Here is a 23012-nt window from a genome sequence, read left to right on the forward strand (position 1 = left end):
CTGTGTGACCTGATACCCTTTGGATGTATCATTTTAGAATGTCAGTGTACTAGCTATTACACAGTGCAGGTTTTAATCATGACCAAAGGGACGGCCTAAGTGCCAAATTATCCTAGGGCGATTTAAAACAGCACAATTCTGCGGTTCTGGTGAGAACTGGCAAAATGTTTCACAAACTCATCCATGTTGAGGGAGCGTGCCCTCCTTGACGCAACACTGAGAATTCCGAGGTGACTTAACCTGTCATCAACCATTGTTGTCCAAAGGGGGGTTTTAATCCGTTTTAAAGCTGAGAAGCTTTTCTCGCAAGAAGCTCTGCTGACTGGTGTAACAACAGAAATTGAACAAAGTCGAAATAGCTCATGGAAGACCTCTTTCCTCATCACCATATTGTTATATATTTTTTTGCTCCTTTGCACCCCAGTATCTCTACTTGCACATTCATCTTCTGCACATCTATCACTCCAGTGTTTGATTGCGAAATTGTAATTATTTCGCCACTGTGGCCTATTTATTGACTTACCTCCATAATCTTACTACATTTGCACACACTGTATATAGACTTTTCTATTGTGTTATTGACTGTTCGTTTGTTTATCCCATGTGTAACTCTGTGTTGTTTGTTTCGCACTGCTTTGCTCTATCTTGGCCAGGTCACAGTTGTAAATGAGAACTTGTTCTCAACTTGCCTACCTGGTTAAATAAAGGTGATATTTATTTAAATATATATATATATATATATAAGGTTCTAGAAACACAACAAAGTCAAGGAGAGTAGACGGTCTGTCTCTTCCACTTTTCTCTCTCCTATCACAAAAGCTGCTTGGTTTGATGAACCTCGTGTTTGAGGTCCTCTAATTCTGACTCAATGGTCTGAGCAAAGGCAAACAGAGGCTCCCCATTCAAGAATGCTGTACTCTTTGGGTTGAGAGACTGGACCCCCATTATCTCGCAATTCTTCTTTGAAAAACGCCTCTGCAGCTCAGCTGTGAGACTGTCAAGCACCTGATAAAAGATAGCTCTTTGGAAACTCACCATCACTTTGGTCACTATTTCAATGTCCTATAGTGCTCATTATCAATGAGTCGTGAAATCTTAAGCTTGTTTTAGGCTGTCTTTTACACACTGTTTGTACACTTATTTTGCAGTGCTCTGCAATCTCTTCAACCTCCTTCCATAGTTCTCCAAAGTAACCCTCACTTCTGTAGTCTTGTAATGTGTCTGTAAGGGCGCCTACTAGATCCACAGCCTTTGCTAGGTCAAGAGAGCTTGATTGGAGCATGCAGAAAGACATTTGGCATCACCAAGCACATTACAAAAGGTAACCAAAAGTCCTATGAATTGTAAATCTATCCGAGAAAGAAAGCCGCTTGCCTCCACTGATCTATCACCACTATTTTTAAGTGTGATATCCTGTAGCACTCTCAGAACTGCTGGAAGCCTGTCCCTCAGATTACGGCATTCCATGTATCTGCATGCCCACCTTACATCTGTAAGTCTCTGTAGTTCCCTGGAATGCTGCTGTGGATACAGCTCTTTCTGAACTCCAAGCCACTTGAGATGAACGCACGAGCCAGATACAAAGTTATGAAGCTTATGCAGGAGAGCAAAAAAGGGAACTGCCTCAGGCACTGATTTTACAGCATCGACAAGAACCAAATTCAAACAATGTGCACATAAAATGCAAATCTTTCTCTGTTTTTAATCCGTGCAGACACACCAGAATGCTTTCCGCTCATGACAGATGCACCGCCATAGCCTTGCCCCACAAGATTATTTCTGTAGCCCAGACCATGTTTTTCAAGGCAATCAATTTTCATTTTTGTGAGACCTACTGCATCTAAGCTTTCAGCTGACTGAAAGTGTAAAACACTTTTGTGGATGGCCCCGTTGTAATAGTAGCTCACTGTCACATTCATCGTCAAGGAAATGACCGGACCAAGGTGCAGTGTGGTAAGCGTTCATTCTTTTATTTGAAATGTCTCCAACAAAACTGTTAACAAATCATTAAACAACAAATGACCGTGAAGCTCTGTAAGGCTATACATGCCACTATCAAAGACAACAACCCACAAATGAGAAGAAGAAAAAAGGCTGCCTAAGTATGATTCCCAATCAGAGACAACGATAGACAGCTGTCCCTGATTGAGAATCATACCCGGCCAAAAACAAAGAACCAGAAAGCATAGACTTTCCCACCCGATTCACACCCTGACCAAACAAACATAGAGAATAAAAGGATCTCTACGGTCAGGGCGTGACACTCACAACTAAAGACATTTGTTATTTTTTCTTTAAATCTTTGGTTTCATCTGCAATTACACTAAAAACGTCATTTTCTTTTACTTCTCTTATGATTTCCCTTTGTACCATCTCAGCTAAACCCTCAAGAACTTTGTTCTGGATTTGGTGGCTTGTGTACTTAGCATTGCCACATGCATGCATCCTTTTCTCTATGAGAGGGTCATGCTTTGCTATTTCTTCTAAGAAATGACCCTTGTTGTGAGAGTCATCAGACTCTAGATGACCTCTCTGCTCTATATTTTGAGTGGCATTGAATAGGAGCACATCTGTAATTGTTTTAATGTAAGTACAGTTTTCCCCCACTTTCTTTTTCTGGTCCTCATTTATGACATCTAACATTGATGAGTTGCTGTCAATAGCCCTTTTATGCTGATTCCAAGCATACATATAGCATTGATATGATGCTCTGCCTTCGAATGGAGCTTAAACCCAGAATCTTTAAACAGCACCTTTTTCCAAAACCTGACTGTGATGTGAAGGTAGATTCAGGTGTATTGGGCAGAGAAAAATGCCTACAGGCGAAACAATAAGTTGAATCTTGATTTACAGAATATTCAAGCCATGAATTATCCTCCCACCAGGAGCTGTTTTTATTTGATTTCACCTTTATTTAACCAGGTAGGCAAGTTGAGAACAAGTTCTCATTTACAATTGCGACCTGGCCAAGATAAAGCAAAGCAGTTCGACACATACAACAACACAGGATTACACATGGAGTAAAACAAACATACAGTCAATAATACAGTATAAACAAGTCTATATACGATGTGAGCAAATGAGGTGAGATAAGGGAGGTAAAGGCAAAAAAAGGCCATGGTGGCAAAGTAAATACAATATAGCAAGTAAAACACTGGAATGGTAGATTTGCAGTGGAAGAATGTGCAAAGTAGAAATAAAAATAATGGGGTGCAAAGGAGCAAAATAAATAAATAAATAAAATAAATACAGTAGGGAAAGAGGTAGTTGTTTGGGTTAAATTATAGGTGGGCTATGTACAGGTGCAGTAATCTGTGAGCTGCTCTGACAGTTGGTGCTTAAAGCTAGTGAGGGAGATTCCAGTTTCCAGTTTCAGAGATTTTTGTAGTTCGTTCCAGTCATTGGCAGCAGAGAACTGGATGGAGAGGCGGCCAAAGAAAGAATTGGTTTTGGGGGTGACCAGAGATATATCTGCTGGAGCGGGTGCTACAGGTGGGTGATGCTATGGTGACCAGCGAGCTGAGATAAGGGGGGACTTTACCTAGCAGGGTCTTGTAGATGACATGGAGCCAGTGGTTTGGCGACGAGTATGAAGCGAGGGCCAGCCAACGAGAGCGTACAGGTCGCAATGGTGGGTAGTATATGGGGCTTTGGTGACAAAACGGATTGCACTGTGATAGACAGCATCCAATTTGTTGAGTAGGGTATTGGAGGCTATTTTGTAAATGACATCGCCGAAGTCGAGGATTGGTAGGATGGTCAGTTTTACCATCAAGCTTAGATGGTAGGATGGCTGGGGTGTTAAGCATGTTCCAGTTTAGGTCGCCTAGCAGCACGAGCTCTGAAGATAGATGGGGAGCAATCAGTTCACATATGGTGTCCAGAGCACAGCTGGAGGCAGAGGGTGGTCTATAGCAGGCGGCAACGGTGAGAGACTTGTTTTTAGAGAGGTGGATTTTTAAAAGTAGAAGTTCAAATTGTTTGGGTACAGACCTGGATAGTAGGACAGAACTCTGCAGGCTATCTTTGCAGCAGATTGCAACACCACCCCCTTTGGCAGTTCTATCTTGTCTGAAAATGTAGTTTGGGATGAACATTTCAGAATTTTTGGTGGTCTTCCTAAGCCAGGATTCAGACACAGCTAGAACATCCGGGTTGGCAGAGTGTGCTAAAGCAGTGAATAAAACAAACTTAGGGAGGAGGCTTCTAATGTTAACATGCATGAAACCAAGGCTATTACGGATACAGAAGTCATCAAAAGAGAGCGCCTGAGGAATAGGAGTGGAGCTAGGCACTGCAGGGCCTGGATTCACCTCTACATTGCCAGAGGAACAGAGGAGGAGTAGGATAAGGGTACGGCTAAAAGCAATAAGAATTGGTCGTCTAGAACGTCTGGAACAGAGAGTAAAAGGAGGTTTCTGGGGGCGATAAAATAGCTTCAAGGTATAATGTACAGTCAATGGTATGGTAGGATGTGAATACAGTGGAGGTAAACCTAGGTTTTGAGTGATGATGAGAGAGATATTGTCTCTAGAAACATCATTGAAACCAGGAGATGTCATCGCATGTGTGGGTGGTGGAACAAATAGGTTGGATAAGGTATAGTGAGCAGGACTAGAGGCTCTACAGTGAAATAAGCCAATAAACACTAACCAGAACAGCAATGGACAAGGCATATTGACATTAAGGAGAGGCATGGTTAGTCGAGTGATCAAAAGGGTCCAGTGAGTAGTGAGGTTGGTTAGGGTCACGGCGATTCAGACAGCTAGCCGGGCCATCGGTAGCAAGCTAGCATAGGATGGAGGTCTGTTTTTAGCCACCTCGTGCCTTTCCGTCGGTAGGATTAGTGGGGTTCCGTGTGGTAGGGGGATCAATCCAATTCGCAAAAAAACCCTGATAGATATAGTTATAGAGGCCCAAGAAAAAAGAAAATTAAATAAAAATAAATAAATTGTCCGATTGTCTATTCAGATAGCAGCCGTTAAGACAGCTAACGATTAGCGGAGCAAGCCGGATAACTCCCTCGGGTAGATAACGTCGGTAGTCCAGTTGTGAAGGCCCGGTGGGGCTCAGCGTTGGCAGTTGAAAGTTGAAAGTCCTGGGAAATGTTTTCAAACACGTCTGTACAGGACTCTCTTCTCTGGATCTTGAAATGTCTTAAATACACGTTAAATAATGTGTCATATCTCTACACATGTCCTTTTGGGTGCTTGATGCAGTTGGGAGGGGCTCGATGACATCTCCTGGCAGCTCTGGCTCACTGTCGCGCTCAGAGCCAGAGGTCTCGGTGTCATCCCTTGATACATATACTACATTAAAATAACACAAGAACCATTAGTGCATAATCACAATAAAAAATGCCACAGCCATCAAAACAAGAACACACATGAATCAACAACCAACATTTTAAAGTGAGTCTTAATCTGACAAAATCATCTATTACAAGCTGAAGCTAAACGTCAATTCTTAACTGGTAGATGCTCTGACCTGGTAGTGGTAGACTGGGTCCTTGTGAAGTCTGACCACACTGACTCTGACTAGCCTCGGTAGGGAGCTGCTCTGAGGTCCAGTGGTGATGCAAGGCCTGGGCTCTGTTTGCACCTGATCTGCCCGTTTGTGCTTCTTCAAAAAGAAGTCTGATATCTCTCCCTTTCTTTTCATGCTTAATTGACCCCATGCAAAAATAAGACAGTACATGGTTACATCTAAGGATCCAATTACCCACATTTTAGTCCAATCTCAATATTACCTACAAATCCCCATTATCATAACTGTACCTTAAAATCAACTACCAGCCTGAGTTACTCGTTAGTTGATGGCTAGCCCTACTCTGCAGTAAGTAACTTAGCTAGCTATAATTCCGTACACCTTTACGATAGCAAACAGGCTATCTGCAAATTGTGGTAATATTTTGAGTAACGTTAACATATTGATAATAACAATTGTTAGTTTTTAGTTCAAGTACGAGTATCTAACTGAGTTAACATTAATGGATTCCCAATAGCTGAATACTGACAGCTGTAGTCTACAATTACCCCACATTAGCTAAACATTCGTATACTCTAACTTACGACACTGCACATTATATGCGTGTATTACTAGCACAGATGTAAACATAATGTTAGGCTATCTGATTAACTGTCTGTTAACAGAGCCAAAGGTCTAACGTTAACTTACACAGCGACTCAACTTTTGTAAAAGTTGTTCAGGAAACCTAAACCGATGCTAAACCTTAAAACTTCCTTCAAATATGATGCTTTCGCCAATCGCGAAAAGAGCTTGTGGAGCTGTGGAAATATTCTCCTTCTTCTGCATGTTCTTCTTATTCTTATTCTTCTGTAACTCGCAACCAACGTTAATGTTCTCCAGTCCTCATCCTCAATTTTGATAAATGTTGTCACGCCCTGGTCTTAGTATTTCGTGTTTTCTTTATTAATTTGGTCAGGCCAGGGTGTGACATGGGTTAATTATGTGGTGTGTTTTGTCTTGGCGTTTTGGACGGGAAAAAAGGACCCTGGGCACAGCCTGGAGAATATCGCCGCCCCCAAAGAAGAGCTGGAGTCGGCGAAAGCGGAGAGGCGCTGGTATGAGGAGGCAGCACGGCGACGCGGATGGAAGCCCGAGAGTCAGCCCCAAAAATGTATGGGGGGGCTCACAGGGAGTATGGCTACGCCAGGTAGGAGACCTGCGCAAATTTCCTGTGCTTACCGGGGGGCTAGAGAGACCGGGCAGGCACCATGTTATGCTGTGGAGCACACGTTGTCTCCAGTGCGGGTGCATAGCCCGGTGCGGTACATACCAGCTCCTCGTATCGGCCGGGCTAGAGTGGGCATCGAGCCAGGTAAGGTTGGGCAGGCTCGGTGCTCAAGAGCTCCAGTGCGCCTGCACGGTCCGGTCTATCCAGTACCACCTCCACACACCAGCCCTCCGGTGGCAGCTCCCCGCACCAGGCTTCCTGTGCGTGTCCTCGGCCCAGTACCACCAGTGCCAGCACCCCGCATCAGGCCTACAGTGCGCCTCGCCTGTCCAGCGCTGCCAGAGCCTTCCTCCTCTACAGCGCTGTCGGAGTCTCCTGACTGTCCAGCGCTGCCGGAGCCTTCCTCCTCTACAGCGCTGCCGGAGCCTTCCTCCTTTACAGCGCTGCCGGAGTCTCCCGCCTGTTCTGCGCTGCCGGAGTCTCCTGCTTGTTTAGCGCTGCCAGAGCCTTCCTCCTCTACTGCGCTGCCGGAGTCTCCCGCCTGTTCAGCGCTGCCAGAGCTGCCAGTCTGCATGGAGCAGCCCAGAGCTGCCAGTCTGCATGAAGCAGCCAGAGCTGCCAGTCTGCATGGAGCAGCCAGAGCTGCCAGTCTGCATGGAGCAGCCAGAGCTGCCAGTCTGCATGGAGCAGCCAGAGCTGCCAGTCTGCATGGAGCAGCCAGAGCTGCCAGTCTGCATGGAGCAGCCAGAGCTGCCAGTCTGCATGGAGCAGCCAGAGCCGCCAGTCAGCCAGGATCTTCCAGATCCGCCAGTCAGCCAGGATCCGCCAGTCAGCCAGAACCTTCCAGATCCGCCAGTCAGCCAGGATCCGCCATTCAGCCAGGATCCACCATTCAGCCAGGATCCACCAGTCAGCCAAGATCTGCCGGAACCGCCAGTCAGCCAGGATCTGCCAGAACCACCAGCCAGCCAGGATCTGCCAGATCCAACTACCTGCCTGAGCTTCCTCTCAGTGCTGAGCTTCCTCTCAGTACTGAGCTTCCCCTCAGTGCTGAGCTTCCCCTCAGTCCCGAGCTTCCCCTCAGTCCCGAGCTTCCCCTCAGTCCCGAGCTACCCCTCAGTCCCGAGCTGCCCCTCAGTCCAGTGGGGTCCTTGGTGAGGGTTACTAGGCCAAGGTCGGCGGCGAGGGTCGCCAATCAAAGGACGCGATGCAGGTGGACTAAGACTTTGTTGGAGTGGGGTCCACGTCCCGCGCCGGAGCCACCACCATGGACAGACACTCACCCGGACCCTCCCCTATGGGGGGGTTCTGTCACGCCCTGGTCTTAGTATATTGTGTTTTCTTTATTAATTTGGTCAGGCCAGGGTGTGACATGGGTTAATCATGTGGTGTGTTTTGTCTTGGCGTTTTTTGTAGGTATTGGGATTGTGGTATAGTGGGGTTATCTAGAAAAGTCTATGGTTGCCTGAAGTGGTTCTCAATCAGAGGCAGGTGTTTATCGTTGTCTCTGATTGGGAACCATATTTAGGCAGCCATATTCTTTGAGTGTTTCGTGGGTGATTGTTCCTGTCTCTGTGTTAGTTTGCACCAGATTAGGCTGTTTAGGTTTTCGCGGTACGTTTTGTATTGTTCGTGTTCTTTCTTTATTAAACATGTATCAAAATTACCACGCTGCATTTTGGTCCGATCCTTACTACACCTCCTCGTCAGAGAAAGAAAAACGTAAAAAATGTGCTGCAAAATGTCAAAATAAACGCTTATTTCAACAAGAGGTGAAATGAGATGTCAATCAGCATCAAACTGCCAGTAGCAAATTCAATTTTGGCGTGGCCAATCAGATATCAGGGATGTCCAGTGCAACCCCAGGCACCCCTCTGATTCCACCCCTGACAACATTAGACAAACAGTCTGCTTAAACTAATAACACACGAACAATTATACGTTTTCATGTCTTTATTGAACACACTGTGTAAACATTCACAATGCAGGGTGGGAAAAGTATGTGAACCCTTGTATTTAATATCTGGTTGACCCTCCTTTGACAGCAATAACCTCAACCAAACATGTTCTGTAGTTGCGGATCAGACCTGCACAACGGTCAGGAGGAATTTTGGACCATTTTCTTTACAAAACTGTTTCAGTTCAGGATAATTCTTGGGATGTCTGGTGTGAACTGCTCTCTTGAAGTCATGCCACAGCATCTCAATCGGGTTGAGGTCAGGACTCTGATTGGGCCACTCCAGAAGGCATATTTTCATCTGTTGAAGCCATTTTGTTGTTGATCTACTTTTGTGTTTTGGGTCGTTGTCCTGTTGCATCACCCAACTTCTGTCGAGCTTCAATTAGCGGACACAGCCTAACATTCTCCTGCAAAATGTCTTGATAAACTTGGGAATTAATTTTACTGTTGATGATAGCAAGCTGTCCAGGCCCTGAGGCAGCAAAGCAGCTCCAAACCATGATGCTCCCCTCCACCATACTTTACAGTTGGGACGAGGTTTTGATGTTGGTGTGCGGTGCCTTTTTCTCTCCACACATAGTGTTGTGTGTTCCTTCCAAACAACTCAACTGTAGTTTCATCTGTCCACAGAATATAAAGGGAGAGTATAAAGGTTGACAAAAGACAGGACGGGTGCATCATGTTACACGAAATCACATAAGCATACTTGATAGGCTAGCAAGCCCTCTTTGATGCAATATTCTGACTTAATTGGCCTCTTTCAACCGACTCAACTTGAAGTTGCATCATAGAGAATTTCTATGGCAGAAGTGGATGCTGAGTTCGAATCAAGCAGCGCGTCGAGCAAAGTTGGTGAAGACGAATGTTCTGAATGGACAACAGTAGTAGCAAAAACTGGAACAAAAAAAGGAAATGGTCTAACGTTGGAGTGGAGGATGCGTGTATGGATGATAATGAATCTCTTATTGTTGGGATGTGTTTGTTGAGTAAGGATGCATATGTGGGAAACCCGTTTGAGGTGTTGAAAATGGTGAAGTATGCACTGGGAAAAGTGGAGTCTCTCAGAGTGACCAGGAGTAGTCTTATTAGGATTAATTGTATTTCTGAAGAACAAAGGAAGATTGCAGTGAGCTTCAAAAGAATCCGAACAACAGAAGTTTTGTGTTTTGAACTTGGGAGTAGAGCACCCGCCAAAGGAGTCATCTCAGGAGTGACGACAGGTGTTCAGGTTGAATACCTGAAGAAAATTCCTGGTGTAGTTAGTGCCCTGCGTCTGACCCGTTGGGTGAATGGAGAAAAATAAGAAAGTCTGTCAGTTCTGTCGTTTTTTTGATAAAGAGCAAATACCTACGCATGTAAAGCTTGGTTATGTAAGATATTCTGTAAGAGCTTTCGTCCCCAAACCATTGCAGTTTAAGAATTGTAAAGGATTTAGCCAAGTTTCAAGTGTGTGTAGACTGACAGAGTATATTGAAGAACGGCGCGTAGAAGGACGCCAGTATTGCAATTGTGGTGGGAATCATGATCCTGAGCTCCTGGAGTGCCCTGTCAGGGTGAAGGACATTGAGGTGGCAAAAGTTAGAGCGATCAATTAAAAATTGATCTCCTATGCGGAGGCAATTAAAATAATTGAGAAAACAAGTGATGCTAGTGAAGATATGGTAGTGGAGGTTCCCTCCCAGGTTCGTTTATTTATTTATTGCTTTGGTAGTTTTTTTTGTGTGTATTTTGTTCCATTTTTGGGAATCCTGTTTCCATCCCGCACAGTAGATGGCAGGATGCACATAAAATTGTGCGATCGCCAATATACCATAGAAGAAGAAGTAGAAGCTGTAGTGTCTTGTCCGCGAACAGCAGGAGTGGGCGGGCTTTCAAGTTTTGAAGCTATTGGAAAGTAAATGTAAAATACACACCACACTTCAAAATCGTAGGGCACTGGGTAGGCTTTTAGCACCCGATGTGGTTGTGTATTTGGAGTTTCTCATCGCCACTTCCAAGTTACCGTGGGAAAGTCACTAACTACAGTATCCTAACTGTAGGATATATCGTAGTAGGATTTATTTAACAACAGTTGAAGCCTGTTGCCTCCCGCTGTTGGACAAAACGGCATTTTCATTCGCTCTAGCTACAGTTTCAGTGGACTTGGAAGTTTAAATCCTTTCGTGAATTAAAATCGAAAGAAAACCCACCTGGCCGTCTGGTAACTGGTTCAACAAACTGCAGCAGAAGGGGAATGTGGTTTGTTGACGATAGCCAATCCTTCCGTTGGCTGTTCTCCATTTGAAAAACAGGTATGTAGGCTAGATATTATGTAGCAATTGATCTGTTTTGAAGTTACGCGCGCGTTTCATGAATGAATATATACACATTTCACGCCAGTTAGTCATTTTCCTTCGTTTGTAAACCATTTTTCTATAATTACATTTGCCATTTTCCTATCAAAAACACACGTCACCAAATTACATCACTACAAACACTGCACTGTAATTGAGTGTTTCTTAATGTTGCCAGTTATGTTCTAGTAACTGTTCTGTGATATTGAAAGATGTCATTCAATTGCCTGAAAGACAACTTGTCTGCATAGATTTAGTCGGAGAAGTAGGTCTACTGCTGGAGTCTACTTAGCTGATCTGTATACATAGGTGGGTGTGTGTATTTTGTGTTACGTTCAAAGATCAACTGCTCACTCAGACTTTGATGTTAAGGGCAAAATTGTGGTGTAGATGGTGGGAGGGATGAACAGTAGACCGGGTCCAGGGGTACTCCCCCCTAATTAAAAAAATAAAATACAGTTTATAACGAATTTCCTACAATTCTACAGTTTAGAAAAAACATTAATTAACCTTTACTTAACTAGGCAAGTCAGTTAAGAACAAATTCTTATTTACATTTACGACCTACCAGAAGGCAGAAGGCCTACTGTGAGGATAGGGGCTGGGATTAAAAATATAGGACAAACACACATCATGATGAGAGACCTAAGACAACAACAGCATGGCAGCAACACATAAAAACACAACATGACAGCAACATGGTACAATCACAAAACATGGTACAAACATTGGGCACAGACAACCGCACAAAGGGCAAGAAGGTAGAGACAACAATGCACCACACGAAGCAGTCACAACTCAGTAAGAGTGTGCATGACTGAGTCTTTGAATGAAGAGATGGGGATAAAACTGTACGGTTTTAGTTTTTAGTTTTTTTCAGCTCGTTCCAGTCTCTAGCTGCAGCAAATTGAAAAGAGGAGCGACTCAGGGATGTGTGTGCTTTGGGGACCTTTTAACATAATGTTACTGGCAGAACGGGTGTTGTATGTGGATGATGAGGGCTGCAGGAGGTATCTCAGATGGGGGTAGTGAGCAATAAATAAGCATCAACCAGTGGCTCTTGTGACGGGTATACAGAGATGACCAGTTTACAGTAGTATAGAGTGCAGTGATGTGTCCTATAAGGAGCATTGGTGGCAAATCTGATGGCAGAATGGTAGAGAACATCTAGCCGCCCGAAAGCACCCTTACATGCTGACCACACCACTCGCGTCGCGTGCTAAAATAGAAGTTACCTCTCCTGCCTCTCCCATCTCCTCATTGGTTTATAGAAGCAGACACCCACATGGGTATCTCCTCATTGGTTATACCCACGTGGGTGATTGAAAGACGAACTGAGGTCGGTCGTTATCATGGTAATACTATTAGATGCCAATCGCCATATAAAGTCCAAAGAAGAAAAAGCCTGGAAGGAGGTGCGATGACTAGAAATGATTCGGTTGACAGTTTTATGTGTGGATTAATTGGCAGCGTAGAGGACCTTGTGCATTTCAGGTAAAATAACTCAACATTTATATCCCAGGACAAATTAGCTAGCAACAGCAAGCTAGCTAAATAGGACAAATTAGCTAGAACTGCAAGCTAGCTAGCTAAATTGCCATAAATGTTTAATGCTTTTTGACCTGTCCCCTAATTAATATAATTGGTTTTGAGTTTGTTTTGATATTTCAACCTGTGTGTCGTGATCGCGTTTGTTGTGGGGGGACAAAATCAATTTGCACTCGACCGGTTTGGGTACGATGTTACCTGCCGACCTATAAATTACATCTCCTTATGGGTAGGGTGGTCATCTGAATCATGGTTAGTTAGGCAGCTGTTGTAGAGGCAATCAAGTCTAGATTTAACCTTAGCCTGCAGCTTTGATATGTGCTGAGAGAAGGACAGTGTACCGTCTAGCCATATTCCCAAGTACTTGTGAGGTCACTACCCCAAGCTCTAAACCCTCAGAGGTAGTAATCACACCGGTGGGGAGAGGGGCATTCTTCGTACCAAACCACATTGTTTTGGAGGTGTTCAGAACAAGGTTAAGGGCAGAGAAAGCTTGTTGGACACTAAGAAAGCTTTGTTGTAGAGCGTTTAACACAAAATCCGGGGAGGGGCAAGCTCTGAGTGTAAGACTATCATCTGCATATCTGCATATGGATGAGAGAACTTCCTACTGCTTAAGCTTGAGCCAAGGGGTACTCCCTTGGTGACAGGCAGTGGCTGAGATGGCAGATGTTCGGACTTTATACACTGCACTCTTTGAAAGAGGTAGTTAGCAAACCAGGCCAAAGACCCCTCAGAGACACCATTACTTAGCCGGCCCACTAATGGAATGGTCTACCGCAGTGGTTCCCAAACTTTTTATAGTCTTGTACCCCTTCAAACATTCAACCTCCAGCTGCGTAACCCCTCTAGCACCAGGGTCAGCGCACTCTCAAATGTTGTTTTTTGCCATCATTGTAAGCCTTCCGCGCACACACTATACAATACATTTAAACATAAGAATGAGTGTGAGTTTTTGTCGCAACTCAGCTCGTGGGAAGTGACAAAGAGCTCTTATAGGACCAGGGCAATAATAATAATAAATCATTTTGCTCTTTATTTAGCCATCTTACATATAGAACCTTATTTGTTCATCAAAAATTGTGACTAACTCACCACAGGTTAATGAGAAGGGTGTGCTTGAAAGGATGCACATAACTCTAGAATGTTGGGTTGTATTGGAGAGGGTTTGTCTTAAATAATTTTCCACACACAGTCTGTGCCTGTGTTTAGTTTCTTGCTAGTGAGTGCCGAGAATCCACTCTCACATAGGTACGTGGTTGCAAAGGGCATCAGTGTCTTGACAGCGTGATTTGCCAAGGCAAGAAACTCTGAGCACCGCTCTATCCAGAAATCTGTCAGTGGCTTCTGATTAAATTAGATTTTCACAGAACCACTTGTTTCAATTTCGATGAGGCTCTCTTGTTCAGATATCAGTAAGTGGACTGGAGGCAGGGCATGAAATGGATAAAGAATCAAGTTGTTTGTGTCGTCAGTTTCGGGAAAGTACCTGCGTAATTGAGCACCCAGCTCACTCAGGTGCTTCACCATATCACATTTGACATTGTCCATAAGCTTGAATTCATTTGCACACACAAATCATACAATGATGGAAAGACCTGTGTGTTGTCCTTGTTAATGCAGACAGAGAAGAGCTACAACTTCTTAATCATAGCCTCAATTTTGTCCCGGACATTGAATATAGTTGCGGAGAGTCCTTGTAATCCTAGATTCAGATAATTCAGGCGAGCAAAAGCATTGTGTGAGGAACTCGTCATCATGCAAGCGGTCAGACAATTGAAAATTATGGTCAGTAAAACTTTAAGCTCGTCTCCATTTTTTTTAAAACGTGTCAATACTTCTGTGCTGGTATGTTATAAAAGTGTTACATGGTCGCTGCCTGTATTGCATAATGCAGAAAATACACAAGAGTTCAGGGGCCTTGCTTTAACCATTTTTCGCGGTAGTGTCCAAAACGTCTTTCCAGCTGTTGGGTATTCCCTTGGCAGTAAGAGCCTCTCGGTGGATGCTGCAGTGTACCCAAGTGGCGTTGGGAGCAACTGCTTGCACTCGTGTTACCACTCCACTATGTCTCCCAGTCATGGCTTTTGCGCCATCAATACAGATACCAACACATTTTGACCATCAAAGTCCATTTGATGTCACAAAGCTGTCCAGTACTTTAAAACTCTCCTCTCATCCTCTTCTGCAAACCAGGACAACATGTCTTCCTTAATTGATCCCCCCATAAATGTAACGGGCATATACCAGGAGCTTGTGCCAGACCCGCCACGTCTGTTGACTCATCCAGCTGTAACGCACATAATTCACCAGCTTGTATGCAAAGCAGTAATTGTTTCAAAACATCTCCTGCCATGTCACTGATGCATCGTGAAACAGTGTTGTTTGATGAAGTCATTGTCTGTATAGTTTTTGGCCTTCTCCCCCAGCATTGTCCCAGCCTTATCTGCGGCAGCAGGAAGAATGAAGTCCTCCACAATAGAATGGGGCTTGCCTGTCCTAGCTACTTGGTAGCTCACTATATAAGATGTTTCTAACCCCTTCTTATTATTGGTATCTGTTGCTATACATGACTTTCGAGTAGTAAGACATCTTTATTCTGGCTCAAACTCCCATGACTTATTTTTCAAATGGTCATGTTTCATTTCTAAATGTCTTCGCAAGAGTGGAGGTTTCCCGTGAGAGTGTAATGGTTAATGTGATTGGATGTTAATTATTTGACTAGGCTATCCGTATTTGACATTGTTGTTTTTTCACTGGACACTAGATGTTTCACTGCCAAAAATACAATTAAACCGAGGCTACTCAGCCGAGAAAAAAAACCTCACCCAAATGTATAGCCACGTTGGAAAATATAAATGTACTGTTTGAAAATGTGAATTACAAAAAATTAATTGTTCTTCACATTTTTAATTGCGTACCACTTCCCCAGTTTGGGAATACCCGGTCTACCATATCAAAAGCTTTGGCTAAAGTCAATAAAAATAGCAGCACAACATTGCTTATAATCAAGGGCAATCGTGACTTCATTTAGGACCTTTTAAGGTTGCAGTGACACATCCAGTTTGACATGACTTATGCCTTTTCTTGAGGGTTATATGGAGGGATATTTTGAAAACACAGTATAAGTGGAAGGATAAGTCACTAATCACTAATGGAGGTATTTCAAGGCAAATATTATGAAGACACAGTTGAGTTGTATTATGATGCACACATGCATATTTATTTACATTTAGAACAAGAACACACAAAAGATGAAGACTGAGTTATATTATAGTTAGTTACCTTATGCCCAGTCCCTATATATGTACCATGGATAAAGACTGACACTTGTGTAATGTTTTTAAAACTCATTTCATGCAATTCTAAACATTCTGCCATTTTGCTTTTGAAGTGTTAATATGCTAACATGCCCCCCCCCCCCATCCCCCTTGGCAATTTCGCCTGTGCTTAATGTTGTTACATATTTACATAGTCTGGAGATATGCGAGTCCTTGTGGCTTCCTTCTTTGTTTAGTTCCCATGCTAGTAAGACTAGATCAGGTACCCTACTGTGAAGGTGTAGATCTTGTTCAGTGTTTTCTACACCCCAAACAGTCAATCTATCAGATACTCAATGCATTGAGTAAGTAATATTTCACAATATTGTCAAAGTTTCTGCAACTGCAATCAACAAAATATTCCAACTGAATAACACATCATTAGTATGTGGCCAATTGGTCTTAACTTCTCACGCCACTATTCCATGTATTCTGCTTTTGTATCAATACAGTCAAGTGCCAACTCTTCTAAAACAGCTGCTAGACGAGAGCTCCATTGAATGTGAATGTCATTCATGTACCGCACTGTTGAATGGAGCCCATACACTGAATGAGCTCAACGTCATAAAAGCTAACTCTATTCTTGTTTCACCCACTGTATTGGCCTTGGCGGTGTGCCCAGAAAACTACCCTAAGTGTTTTGGTTGACAGAGCATATACTTGAGTCTTGGACAGCCTGGGTTCTCCTTAAGCAAGGCAGAGACAAAATCTCTGCAAACAATGGCTGCGAACGAGCAAGCAGGGAAGTGTTCTTAAACACACCTGTGAAATCAAAGTTAAAGAAGCAAGATAAAACAGAACAAGAATGTGCTGTAGGCCTAGTTGTTTCATACTGTCGTAGTAAGATGTAACATAAGGCAGCCATTTTGGCATAGGAGTGAATGTTTGAGTGCGGCATGAGCTTAGTTGGCAAAATATTATTTTGCAATCAAGGCATTATCTGTCCATATAGCAGCTCCATGCAAACTGTATGAAACAAGGTACAAGTAAGTGTAGTGTGTGTGTGAGAGTACTGTGCACAATATGTGTGCAGGAGTTAGGCTGGTTTTGTGCAGTAAATTTCTGTCAAGCACTTGTGTGTAATGTCATCATGATACTGTAGTTAAAGGCATGCACTGCTTTGGGCTGGATGTATTTGTGTATAGTTCATACGTGCATAATCTGAGCTGAATTACTCTCACCTCAATTAGCCACATAATCCAAAATTTGAAAGCAACTGTTTTATGGAAGAGGTGCTGTGCCATTTTACCTACATCTCCCCCACATAGGCCAGCACCCTAGAAATTTGAGTTCTAGCCGATGAGATCCAGCCCCTCGGCATTTGAGTGACGGCTAGTAAGAATCACACACAGCCGAGCGAGAGGGGGAGCAATGACGTGCTGCACATATCTGCAAATTGTTCTCTTACTAAACTGCCTTTATCACACTGCTACTACAATTCTTATTTTTACTCTGACTGTTGGTAGTTTTGTAGCTACACTGTGGACATAATGGTGTTTGAGGCAGATTCATTTTTATCATGGATAAAGTAGACACATCTGACAGTACTAGCTATGTCACAACAGGCCTTCCGGCCATATCATACCCAACCATCGGCTGGAGTTAAGCAAGAAGGGGAGAAGAATGTTGATGGTTGTCTTGATATGCCACATTGTGATTGGGTAAAAAAAAGAGAAAAAAAACTGTTTTTCATAATGACCTACTACATGCGCATACAAGGTCTTCTTGCCCCAGAGAGAACATTCTAGCTAAAACAGTGGAACATTTCCAAGCAGGGAGCGGCACTCGTTTTCTTTGACTTTGTTTCTCTGTTTTACCCATCCTTTTATTTTGACCATGTAAATGTATTGAAGACTCCAAACAAGGTGACATTGACTCCATTGTTTGGCAGTTAAGTGGTAAGTGTCATCATCACTCAGCTGAACGTGTGACTGTGGTCCTGGGTGGTGTTGGGTTGCGTATGCAGGTATCTGTCACTCAACAAAGGGGGGAATGAAGAGGAGAGCGGATGAGGTGGATGAGGGTGGCTGGTGAGCCCTATGTTGGATAAAGCTTGGTTTGGCACACCTGAAGCGCTCCGCTAAGATAAGGGGAATTTGAATTTGTTTGATGTTGACAGCTCTCACTTTGCAATGGGGTTGACTTGTTGCTCAAGCCATATTGCTATTGACACTGCTAACATTCCGGTCCCTGACAGACAATGTTAATTTTGTTTTGTTTTTTGTTAGGACACTAGATGAAGTTAACACCTCATTTGGTGCAACTGCCTGAGATTAAACCTGTTTAACCTCATCCACTCATATCCTTCATTAACATTGTATGACACATATGGTTGCAAAGGGGTCTGAACAATTTGCAAAGTGTTGGAAAATTTCCATGGTAAATTATGCCCTGGAATTTGGGGAATTTTGCTTAAAAAAAGTTAGCTTATAAGTGGACCTTTTTTGTGGCATACACAAGGCAATTCTAGGTCTTGTGGCATATTTTGATTAAATTATCCCCAATGTAATGGAATTGCAACCCTCTGCATGCACAGTGAATACTTCCATCACATGTACAGCTGATTCTGAATATCTTGCACTCTAATGAGATGCTATTGAGCCCACATTACTACACTGTCTGAGACAATGACTACATGCTTTCTGGTAAGTTTTGATTACAATATTGGGTGGGGTGAATATATTTTATATGACATGCATGATTTTTTGTTGTTGTTGTCAACTAGTAAATCGTAGTCTACAGCATAGTGTGTTTTAATCATTTACAACTTAGTAACAATTTCTGCTAGTTGGTGTTTTCTACCATGTGGGTTTTAGCTTGCTTGAGCCTGCTAAATGAGTGTTAATTCACCTGTTTCCATACTTCTTTAATTGTAAAACATTTATCTTACAAAGGAGTTGTTTAATCTAACTGCTTAACTATTTATCTGTGTGTGGAATATAAAAATATAAAAAATAATAATAGTAATTTAAACAATTTTTCTAATCTTTAACAGGAAAATGCCACTATCTGATGTCTGGAGACATTTCACTGCAGCTAATGTAGAAGGAAAATCTGTGTACATTTGCAAATACTGTGCCAAATAACATGTGAAGAATGCAACAAAGATGCAGAATCATCTGGCCAAGTGCATAAAGTTCCCCCAGAGCTCACAACAAGCAACCTCTGACTTCTATTCCAGGTGAAAATGATGAATCAGACACCTTACACGAACCCAAACCGGCTGCGCGCGTGCACCATCGTGCATAAATGTATTTTGTCCCCCCACACCAAACGTGATCACGAAAAATATCAAAACAAACTCTGAACCAATTATATTAATTTGGGGACAGGTCGAAAAGCATTAAACATTTATGGCAATTTAGCTAGCTGGCTTTCACTTGCTAGCTAATTTGTCCTATTTAGCTAGCTTGCGGTTGCTAGCTAATTTGTCCTGGGATATAAACATTGAGTTATTTTACCTGAAATGCACAATGTCCTCTACCCCACCAATGAATCTACACCATAACGGTCAACCGAATCGTTTCTAGTCATCTCTTCTCCTTACAGGCTTTTTCTTCTCTTGACTTTATATTGTGATTGGCAACTTTCAAAAATTAGGTGCATTACCGCCACTGACTTGGTTTGTCTTTCAGTCACATATAACAAATGAGGAGATGGCATGTTGGTATCTGCTTCTATAAACCAATGAGGAGATGGGAGAGGCAGGACTTGCAGTGTGATCTGCGTCACAAATAGAACTGACTTCTATTTTAACGCTTGGCAATGCAGACGCTCGTTGGCGCGCACAATACAATTATTTTGCGACGCGAGCAGTGTAGTCAGCCTGTTATCTCTAGCAACAGCTCATGGACTCAATTGAGGAATGTCGTCAGAGAAATGCTGACGAATGTCTTGCTTGAGCTGTGTATGCAACAGGGTTAACCTCTGCTCACAGGCAATGTGCATTGGAAGAGATTTCAGAATGTTCTTCGCCCAGCATTCACCCAAACCAGACATCCTTGTTCTACTCATTTGTTGGATGTAGAGTTCAAGTGAAGGTCTAGCAAATCATAGAGAAAGCCGACTGTATTGCAATCATCTCTGATGGGTGGTCAAATGTTTGTGGGAAAGGAATAATTAACTACATCTCCACACCTCAACCAGTATTCTACAAGAGCATAGACACAAGGGACAACAGACACACCGGTCTCTACATTGCAGATGAAGGCAGTCATCAATGACCTTGGACCACAGAAGGTATTTGCACTGGTGACAGACAATGCTGCAAACATGAAGGCTGCTTGGTCTAAAGTGGAGGAGTCCTACCCTCACATCACACCCATTGGCTGTGCTGCTCATGCATTGAATCTGCTCCTCAAGGCCGACATGGCACTGAAAACAATGGATACACTTTACAAGAGGGCCAAGGAAATGGTTCGGTTTGTGAACGGTCATCAAGTTAAAGCTGCAATCTGCCTCACCAAGTAAAGTGAGAAGAATAAGAGCACCACATTGAAGCTGCCCAGTAACACCCGTTGGGGCGGTGTCGTCATCATGTTTGACAGTCTCCTGGAGGGGAAGGAGTCTATCCAAGAAATGGCCATATCACAGTCTGCCAATATGGACAGCCCCATCAAGAGGATCCACCTGGATGATGTATTTTGGGAGAGAGTGGTAAGCAGCCTGAAATTCCTGAAACCTATAGCAGTAGCCATTGCACGGATTGAGGGAGACAATGCCATCCTGTCTGATGTTCAGACTCTTGCAGAAGTAAGAGAAATCCGTACGGCCCTGCCCACTTTACTGTTGCTCCACGGATTGGAAACTGCAGTTCTGAAATGCATAAAAAAGTGGGACAACTTCTGCCTGAAGCCCATACATGCTGTAGCATACGTGTTGGACCCCAAGTATGCTGGCAAGAGCATCCTGTCTGGTGCAGAGATCAACAAGGCCTATGGTGTCATCACTATTGTGTCTCGCCACCTTGACCTGGATGAAGGCAAGGTTCTTGGCAGTCTGGCAAAGTACACTTCCAAGCAAGGGCTTTGGGATGGAGATGCAATATGGCAGTCATGCCAACTTATCTCATCAGCCACCTGGTGGAAGGGACTTTGTGGATCTGAGGCTCTTTCCCCTGTTGCCTCCATCCTCCTAAGCCCACTAACATCAGCCACCTCCGAGTGCAACTGGTCCTTGTTTGGGAACACACACACACACCAAAGCACGCAACAGGCTGACCAATACAAGGGTTGAAAAATTGGTGGCCATCCAGGCAAGTTTGTGGCTTTTTGAGCCTGACAGTGAGCCATCCTCAACAAGGTTGGAAAGTGACAGTGAAGATGAGTCCTCAGAGTCTGATGTTCAAGAGGTGGACATTGAGGGAGAAGGGAGAAGACATGGAAGCCTGGGAGGAAGACAACCAAAGCTTTACTTCCTAGACTATCATTTTACAGATGTATGTTAAATGTTTTTGGGAGATGCGATGGATCCTTGGGGATCATTCAATATTCCCTTTCTTTTGGTGTTCAGTGGAATCATCCCATGTGAAGAGTCAACTCATTTTATTCATGTTCAATTTGTAACAATTGTTCTGTCTCCATATGATATTGTAAATAACCAATGCAAAAAACATTACATTTTGTATGGTATTAATATTAATTTGTGTATATTTCCAGTAATTCAAATACATTTCCACAAAATTTTCACCTCTGAATATTCCCCAAAATGTGCAACCCTAATGACACCTGACATAAACATTGGCTGGCTTTGGTCCATTGCCATCAGGCTCAAGGGCTATTAGTGTACCTACATTAATGCAGATGACGCAGTGATGTATTGCACTTAATGCAAGTATGACGTCAAGGATGAATAGCTAGTAACTATATACTGAACAAAAATATAAGTGCAGCATGCAACAATTTCAAAGATTTTACGGAGTTAAAGTTAATGTAAGGAACAGTTAATTGGAATAAATTCATTAGGCCCTAATCTATGGATTTCACATAACTGGGCAAGGGCGCAGCCGTGAGTGTGCCTGGGAGGATGTCGGCCCTTCTACTTGTGACCTAGGCTCACCCACCGAGGAGCCAGGCCCAGTCAATCAGGCTTTATTACAGACCGATATACTACTCCGTATCATCAACTGTCTGGGTCACGATCCTGCAGGTGAAGAAGCCGAATGTGACGGTCCTGGAGTGGTTATACATGGTCTGTGTTTGAGGCCGGTTGGACGTATTGCCAAATACTCTAAAATGGCATTGGAGGCGGCTTGTGGTAGAGAAATGAACATTCAATTCTCTGGCAACAACTGGTGGACATTCCTGCAGTCAGCATGACAATTGCACACTCCCTCAACTTGAGATATCTGTGGCGTTGTGTTTTGACAACTGCACATTTTAGTGGCCTTTTGTCCCCAGCTCAAGGTGCACCTGTGTAATGATCATGCTGTTTAATCAGCTTCTTGATATGCCACACCTGTCAGGTGGATGGATTATATTGGCCAAGGCGAAATGTTCACTAACAGGGATGCAATCAAATTGGTGAACAACATTTGAGACATAAGATTTTGTGCATATGAAACAATTCTGGCATCTTTTATTTCAGCTCATGAAACATGGACCAACGCTTTACATGTTTCGTTTATATTTTTGTTCAATGTATTCAGACCTGTTGATGTTTTTCACATTTTGTTACAATACAGCCTTATTCTAAAATTGATTAAATTGTTCCCCCCCCATCAATCTACACACAATACCCCACAATGACAAAGTAAAAACAGGTTTTAGAAATGTTTGCAAATGTATTAAATAAAAACACTGACATTTTACGTAAGTATTCAGACCCTTTACTCAGTACTTTGAAGCACCTTTGGCAGCTATTACAGTCTCGACTCTTCTTGGGTATGATGCTACTAGCTTGGCACACATATATTTGGGGAGTTTCTCCCATTATTCTCTGCAGATCCTCTCAAGCTCTGTCAGGTTGAATGGGGAGCGTCGCTGCACAGCTTTTTTCAGGTCTCTAGAGATGTCCGATGGGGTTCAAGTCCAGGCTTTGGCTGGGCCACTCAAGGACATTGAGACTTGTCCCAAAGCCCCCCCTGCTATGTCTTGGCTGTGTGCTTATGGTCGTCGTCATGTTGGAAGGCAAACCTTAGACTGGGGAGCGGAGGT

General features: G+C 43.3%; 1 protein-coding gene across 3 annotated transcripts in view; it reads left to right on the top strand.

Moving 5' to 3' along the window:
• Positions 1 to 10530: 10530 nt before the first annotated feature.
• The window catches only part of svild (supervillin d), a 108851-nt gene continuing 96369 nt past the window's right edge, over positions 10531 to 23012 (top strand). The window contains exon 1 of one of the 3 annotated variants that reach the window (XM_029629662.2): positions 10531 to 10948. The gene's annotated coding sequence lies outside the window, so the exon portion shown is untranslated. Of the gene's footprint in view, positions 10949 to 19016; positions 19040 to 23012 lie in introns of those variants that run through there. The other 2 variants (XM_029629661.2, XM_065008036.1) reach the window with 2 other exon arrangements.

This window comes from Oncorhynchus nerka, linkage group LG23 (genome assembly GCF_034236695.1).
Source record: "Oncorhynchus nerka isolate Pitt River linkage group LG23, Oner_Uvic_2.0, whole genome shotgun sequence".
In the NCBI taxonomy this organism is placed as follows: Eukaryota; Metazoa; Chordata; class Actinopteri; order Salmoniformes; family Salmonidae; genus Oncorhynchus; species Oncorhynchus nerka.